Genomic DNA, 8,584 nt, shown 5'->3' with positions numbered 1-8,584 from the left:
CACCAGGGCGAAGAGATAGGTGATCATAAAAACATCTCTAAATGCAAAATCCTTTGGAGGTGGTGTGCAGGCGTAAGTCTCTCTTTTCCCTCTAAGCTGTTTAGGGTAGACGCTCGGGTTGCCAGCACATCGTTTCAGATCACTAAATATCTCTGCTGTGGTGTACACCGGTGGCACCAAAGAATGAATGGGCCTCTCTTGAGACCCAATTTACTACTACTGAATGTGCTAGCACCAGAGAGAGGCAAATAAATGCTCTCCTGAGTTGAGAAAATTGCCTATTCCTAAGAATGAGTATTAGGGGAAAGCAAGTCTAGTCTATTAGATCTTTAAAAAGCAATGAAAAAGTGTATGTTGTCAGCCAGGATATTGGATGGAGAATGTGTTTTTCAGTAGTAGGTCAAGGAAAGTGGTAAGTCCATTTACTTCGTTTGAAGAGTTATATTTCAGGCAAAGTGTCTATAATTACGAAGAAAAAATCCTGAACCTAATAGCTACTTAAATTACACTAAAAGCTAAAGAAACGGATCTTGTGGATTCCATTATTTCCAGGTGCGTTTCTCTACATTGGCTTTACGTTGGCTCTCAGGTGCCTGCTGCGGGCTCTAGAGTTAGGCATGCTTGGTTTTCAGGCCCAGCGCCACTGCTCAGCAGCTGTGCACCCTTGAGCACATTACTGAACCTCTCTGTGCCTCAGTTTCCTCATCTCAAAATAAGGATATTTAGAGTAACTACCTTACAGGATTGTTGGAAAGATGAAATAAGCTAATGTGGGCAAAGGACTTGCACAGCACTCGACACAGTACTGAGTAAATGTGAAGGTACGGAAAACATGCTGTAATGTTTTCCTTATGCGAACCTGGGTGGTGAGAATACCCACAGATGAATATGGCCCGGGATGTTTTTGCTCAACTTAGGCCCAGCCTGCTGTGATTTTCCTCCCACCACCACCAACGAGAGTACAGAGCACAGGTTCAACTCAGCCTCTTTGGGCACCACGGCTGTCTTCCCACTGATGTGCGCTGTGACCGTAAGTACTCTCCACAGGCCTCCTGACCGGGACCTTTAGTGGCTCTTTGCTGGCTTCTGTTGGGGGAAACAGGAAAGAAGATGCAAGTTGAAGTGGATTTCTCACTCCACTTTGAAAGAAATGGCTTTTCCTAGGCAAGAGAGGAAAGGGAATGAGGTTTCCTGAATAAATCCACATCATACTTGGCTGACCTGAAATTCAGTAGCTTAGATTTCTTTAAAAAACCGGTGAGGAAGAATAGTCTAGAAGTCCAAGCTTCAGTTATCCATTCTCATCCATCTCAAATTAGCCACTTTCAGAGCCACCATATAGAGATCTGTGTGTGTGTGTGTGTGTGTGTCTGTGTGTTGTGAGACAGAGGAGCCAAGATTTGGGGACAATGTTAACAAAAGAACCAAATAGACTAGTAGAGACAACAAAGTTCGTTTTAACCAGGATGTTTGTAAATGAAATACCTAATTCCATCCCCTTCAGTCACTCAGTGGGACATTTCAGCATCCTCCCCCATTGTGGTCACCTTGGACTGGGGCAAATTTCAGTAGAGCTGGGAGGCATCCGAGGAATGGTTGCTGAACATCTCTCCCACAAGAAATCTCCTAGAATCAGTCTCTCAATACTGGTATGGTGATTTTTTTTACCAGGGAGACAAGTGCCTACCCCTGCTCACCCCACCCCCGCCCCAGACACACAGCATGCTCCCAAGGGCACCACTGTGAGATATGCCATAGCAACAGCATAACTGGAGAGGTGCACCCATAGGCAGCCCATCACCAAGACTCAGCACAGCTGGACCACGGGGGCCTCAGAACTCAGCACAGCTGGATCACGGGGCTCCTCATTAGCCCAACCCTATGCCTCTTCTAGACCCACACCGTGTTTCCAACTCTGGGCGACGGGCAGCACACGCACATCACCACGTGCTCACTGTGCAGAGTTTCCGCCTTATCTCCAGCTTAGAAGAAACAGGACAGACACCCCCCCCCATGGTCTCAGTACTGTCCTCCATTCACATCCTTTTTCTTTTCTGTGATAGAGATGGAGGAAAGAGACTCTGAAATGACAAGGAAAGAGAGGAGAGGGCAGATTGTCACAGACTTGAGCATATCGGGGCTGGAAACAATTCTGATGGTAATTTGTGCTGACACAGCATGACCCACAGTACCGTTTCAGGTTGTCTGGGAGTCTTGGCCACGACCTTCAGGACTGCATTGATTTGCTAGGGCTGACATAACAAAGTACCATAGACTGGGTGGCTTAAATAACAGAAATTTATTTTCTCACAATTCTGAAGAAGTCCAAGATCGAGGTGTTAACAGTGTTGGCTTCTTCTGAGGTCTCTCTCCTTGGCTGTAGATGGCTGTCTTCATGTGCACATGGTCTCCCCTATGCCTGTCAGCGTCCTCATCTCTTCTTAGGAGGACACCAGACAAACTGGATTAGGGCCCACCCCTATGACCTGAATTACCCCTTTAAAGGTCTTATCTCCAAAAATACAGCCACACTTTGAGGTACGGGAGTTAGGACTTTAATATGAATTTGGGGGCAATGGGGACACAGTTTGGCCCATAACAAACATCCCACCAGGAGCCTCATCAGGTAAGATTTCCAGTTCAGAAGTAGTTTTAGGAATTATTTCATCCTTTCAGAGTGGGGATGAAAGTTGTGGTGTCTTCCTTGTGGCTTCCTGATAGGTGGTCTAGACTGCCAGTGTGGAGGGTTTTGTGATGGGACAGCCTCAGAAGAGAGATCCTTCCCTTTATGAAACTAGAATTGAGAGACATGACTAACAACCATGAGCCATGCAATATATGTCATAGTCAACTTTTATTGTCAAAGTTACAGTTTTGGAAGACAAGATGTAGTCTGCAGTTAGGAATACATGCAGGAATGGGTCACTGCATGTATTAGTTAAGGTAATGCTAATTGCTGTAAAGTCTAATGGGCAGCAAGGAGAGGGAAGCGAGGGTGGTTCTGTTCCACAAAGTCACTCAGGCACCCAGGGTGGCAGAAGCTCTGCTATCTTCAACAAGAGGCTCCCATTGCAGGACTCCTTTTCAAAGCAAGATGTGCCTTGCAGCAAGGATGGGGAGAGTGCCTGCCCACCAAGGACACAAGATTACAGACTTTCCTTTTTTACCTAAGACCCCCTCTGAGATTGCCCTGTAGAGCAGGGGAGGAAGGGCTCTGTCATACAGAAGAGAGGATTCTTGACCCTGTAGATCTAAACTAGCAGACTTCACAAAGGCCATTTGAAAGGAGTAGTAATAATATACATTTGAAAGAGGTCACAATGTTTGTCCAGAAAGTCGTTTTGAATCTACAAGGGGATACCATTTGTCCAGTGGAGTGCTATACTGAATGACCTCTTAGTTAATTGAGGTTTTTAATTTTTAGAACATGTGGCATGACGTTCTTTTAAATATGGAGGGCTGCCCTAGGCATTGACATTCTGCTGGCAGAGAGAGGAAGAGAGGAAATAGACGAAGTAGAAAGTTTTTAAGGGCCAGTCCAGATGCTATGGATATCACTTCTCCCACATTTCATTGGCCAGAACCCACTCACAAGGCCCTGCCTAAATGCAAGGGGGACTGCTGGGCAGTCTCTGCCCAGCTGCGGCTGTCCTGTGTGGAAGGGGAGGAGGACTGGGGTGGGCAGCCAGCATTTCTGGCACATATAGAGAAGGTTCACAGTGGCTCCCAACCCTACCTGTGTGTAGCATGACTTGTGGAGCCTTAACAAAATGCATGTGCCTGGGCCCAGCCCTAGAGATTCTGATTCAGTAGGTTGGGCTGGTGCCTGGGAGAATCTGGATTTTTAAAGTCTTCACCAGTGATACCAATGCACAGCCAGGCCTGAGAGTCACTAGTATGCCCCGCAGTGTAGACTTCTGGCATTGCCTCTCAACAGTTTTAAAAATCATTTCTCAGAATTTTCAATGTGAACAACGTTTAGTTGGCTTCAACCCAAAACAGGACTGAGAGTCAATACTTTTGCATAGGTTTCCAGTAATAGAGTAAATGTAGTGATTAATAATATATAGTGTGATTTCTTTTATATCAATATATGACACAATAAAATAATGCAGGCCAGTCTGGGTAACATAATGAGACCCTATCTCAACAATTTTTTTTTTTAATTAGCTGAATGTGGCAATTCATACCTGTAGTCCCAGCTCCTTGGGAGGCTGAGGCAGGAGGATCACCTGAGCTCAGGAGTTTGAGGCTGCAGTGAGCTATGATCACACCACAGCACTCTAGCCCAGGCCACAGAGTAACATTCTGTCTCAAAAAACAAATAAGAATACAATAATGCAGGTATGTAGAACGGATGATTTATTGATTTCTGAGAAGCTCACAGTTGTTCTCTGTGCCATAAAATCATTGCACTGTATTTAGAAAGCTATTCTGTTTTTTGGTGATTGGAAACATTTTATATTTCCTTTTGTGTACTACAGGATATAAAAATAAAAATTGCATTCTACAACTTCTAAATTCTAATGTAACTGTTTAAAAATTATTACTGGAGAATATTTATTGAAATATTACCAAACACAAATATTATATATTAAAAGTTCATCTTCATTAAACAGAATAGATTCTACTTAATAAAGATAAATAGAATGAGTTACTCCTTCACCTATTCTACCACCATGAGACAATACATTCTTGAGGAACATATTCTGTGTAAGTATTAGGTCTTATTTTATATTTTTATTTATTTATTTCATGTTTGCATTTAAAATTTTATATACTTAATGCATTTGTTTGCAGTTATACATTTATATTATTTATATTTATATAGTTTATTAGATAGTAAGCTTAGGAAAGGTAAGGCTAGCATTATTATGTTCATTTTCATTATCTTTTATAGTATGTTACATGAACAAGCACTCAAATGTGTATCACAATGACTGGAAATCATTCAGATCATTTAACTTATTCAATGCTGATTATGTGTCAGGGAAGTACAGCAATGAACAAAACATACAAAAATCCCTGCCCTGTAGAGCTTACATTCTAGTGAGGGAAGACAGACAGTAAACATAACAAATACATACAATATAAAGCCCACAATCTGATGATGAGTGTAATGGAGAAAAATAGAGTAGGAGACTAGGATAAGGTATTACTGGAGGGGGAGGGCACTTCAATTTTATATGGGGAGGTCAGGAGAGACCTTAAGGAAAGGGATTTTGGCCAGGCGTAGTGGCTCAGGACTGTAATCCCAGCACTTTGGGAGGCTGAGGCAGGAGGATGGCTTGAGGCCTGGAGTTCAAGCCCAGCTTGGGCAACATAGGGAGACCCATCTCTACAAAAAATAAAATGGTATTGTGCACCTGTAGTCCCAGCTACTCAGGGGGCTGAGGCAGGAGGATCACTTGAGCCTAGGAATTGGAGGCTGCAGTGAGCTACGATCACACCACTGTACTCCAGCCAGGGTGACAGAGCAAAGTCCTATCTCTAAAAAATATAAAAAATAAAATTTTAAAAAGGAAGGAGATTTTGAGTTAGACTAAAGAATTTGAGTAAAAACTACAGAAGTGAGGGGAGAGCATCGCAGGGAGAGGGAATGGCAAGCATAAGTGCTCTGAGGCTGGAGCAGGCTGCGTGCACATGGAACAGTGAGGAGGCCAGTGTCCGGAGAGAGTGAGCAGCAGGAGAGCACAAAGAGAAGAGGCCAGAGAGGAGGTCGGGGCCTTCTAGGGACCTTGACTTAGAATGAAATGAGAAGAAGGCTTGGAGTGAAGGGGTGACTTTGCTTACATTTAAAAAGGCTCAGTCTGACTTCTATGTTTTGTCTTAGACCTTTCAGGCAACTGTAACAGAATACCATAAACTGAGTGGTTTATAAGCAACAGAAATTTGTTTCTCACAGTTCTGGAGACAGGGAAGTCCAAGGCACCCACAGATTTGGTGTCTGGTGAGGGCCCGCTTCCTGGTTCATAGATGGCTTTCTTCTTTCTGCATCTCACAGAAGGGGTGAGGGAGCTCTCTGGGGTCTCTTTTTTAAGGGCACTAATCTCATTCATGAGAGCTCTGCCCTTATGACCTAAACACCGACCAAAGGTCCCACCTTCAAATACCATCACATTGGGGATCAGGTTTTAACCTATGAATTTTGGGAGGACACAAACATTCAATTTATAGCAAGTTCATAAGAGGGTATAGGGGGACAAGAGTGGGAACAGGGAGAACAGTTAAGAGATTAGTGTAAGAAGCCAAGTAACAGATGATGGTGGCTTGGACCCTGGCAGTGGAATTGGTAAGCAGTGATCAGATGCTGGATGTATTTTGAACAGAACTTAAGGGGAGTGAGAGTAAGAGAGGCACCAAGAATGGCTCCAAGGTATTTGGGGAAAGTGGAAGAATGGAGTTACCATCACCGAGATCAGGAGGACCAAGTACACAGGTTTGGAAGGGAAGACCAGCAGCTCTGTTGTGGATATATTAAGTTGGAGATGCCTATTAGAGATCTAAGTGGAGATGCAAATAGGCATTAGACGTGAACTCTGGAGTTCAGGAGAGACATCCAGGTTGGAGATATAAATGAGGGAGTCTTCAACCTGCTGGTGTTAAAACATTGAGACTGCCTGAGCTCACAGGTGAGTGTACACAGAGAAGAGGTTTTAGGACTGAATCCTGGGCACTCCCAAACTAAGACATCAAGGGAGATGAAGAAATGGTAAAGCCCAGCAAAGCAGAAGGAAAACCAGTGCTAGACACTACAAGAAGAAAGTGTTTCAAGTGAGGGATTGATTAACTGTGCAAATGTTGCTGGGAAATCAAGTAGAAAGACTTGAAATGCGGACTGAGAACCGGCCCTTGGATTTAGCAATATGGAGTTTAACAGAGATGTGACAAGAACTGATTGGGAAGCCACATTATAATGGATGAGGGAGGGAGGGAGAGAGAGAGAGAGAGAGAGTGCTGGAGGAGAGGAATTGGAGACATTGGGAGGGGCCACTCTTTCAGGGGCCTTGCCAATGAGTAGTGGGGAGGTAGTAGAGGAGTGTCAACTGTGATAAAAACATTTTCCCCCCAAGAATGAAGGAATAGCATGTTTGAGGGTGACCAGCATGATCAAGGAGAAGGAAAACTTGATGTTTTGGGAGAGGCAAGGGAGAATTGCTGTAGTGACATCTCTAGGTGGCACGAGAGGGGAGGGAGAGGGGCTGGCCCTAGGTAGGAGCTGGGGCAGTCATTCTGTCCAGGGGAGCAGGAGGCACAGGACCTCAGAGCAGAAGGGCACAGATGATGTAGAGGCGTAAATGTGGGGGAGGAAATTAATTACCTAGCGGGATAATAGAGGAGTTCTTTCCATTTTCCAAATGTTCCCACATGCAATATTACATAGTTTCCCAAGATATTAAAAGAAACAATTCATTCCGACACAGGGCTTGCGTGAGTAATGCAATGAGCAGTTTTAAAGCTTATTCTCTAAGCCTGCTCTAGGGGCAGAAGCGACCTCTAGTGGTTATTTTAGATGATTACTATTTTCCTTTTCTTGTAAAGTACAAGATAGCACTGTCCACATTTAATATTATTTTTAAAGAAACAGTTTAATTTAGAAAAGATTATCAGGCATTTGAGTAAAATAAACCCAAACCATCTGCAGTCCAAGCTGGAGTTGCTAGTCTCTCTTTAAATACATCATTCTCTGTGGTACCACCTGTATTTGTGTTCATTCTGCTTCTTGAATGAGTGGTTTTATTAAACCCGGAGGAGGGAAAACTGGTGGGCCATTGCTGATCCAAGGCTGAACAGTCTTCTCAATGCACCCATAGAGTACAAACTCCTCATAGTTTTTACTACTGGTTTCACTTGATTTTTTTTTTTTGAGACAGAGTCTCGCTCTGTTGCCCGGGGTAGAGTGAGTGCCGTGGCGTCAGCCTAGCTCACAGCAACCTCACACTCCTGAGCTTAAGCGGTCTTACTGCCTCAGCCTCCCGAGTAGCTGGGACTACAAGCATGTGCCACCATGCCCGGCTAATTTTTTCTATATAGATTTTTTAGTTGGCCAGATAATTTGTTTCTGTTTTAGTAGAGACAGGGTCTCGCTCTTGCCGAGGCTGGTCTGGAGCTCCTGACCTCGAGCGATCCACCAGCCTCGGCCTCCCAGAGTGCTAGGATTACAGGCGTGAGCCACCACGCCCGGCCTTCACTTGATTTTTGATTGTCCCTGGGTTTCCTCTGCCTGGAATGCTCCCTCACCTTGGGTTAGTTAACTCATTTCCTCATGGAAGTCTTTCCAGACATTCCAGACTCCCCTTAGGTCTCCCCTGTTACGCAATCTCACAACGCCCTGTGCTTTCTCACTCATGCCATTTCCCCCAACTGTAATGCAATTCTGTAATTATTGTTTAATGTTTGTTTCTTCTGGTAAATCATGAAATCATCAGGGCATAGACTGTGTCTGGCTTCTTCATGACTGTCTCCGTGGCACTTAGCTGAGTGCCCAGCACGTACCCTGGGCTCAATAACCATTTATTGACTAAGCAGACACCATCCTGCAGGAGACTCTTGCTGAGCTCCTATTATCTTTTGGGTACCCTCG

This window comes from Lemur catta, chromosome 1 (genome assembly GCF_020740605.2).
Source record: "Lemur catta isolate mLemCat1 chromosome 1, mLemCat1.pri, whole genome shotgun sequence".
Taxonomy (NCBI): Eukaryota; Metazoa; Chordata; class Mammalia; order Primates; family Lemuridae; genus Lemur; species Lemur catta.
The sequence above is the reverse complement of the archived record's forward strand: the minus strand, read 5'-3'. Positions refer to the sequence as shown.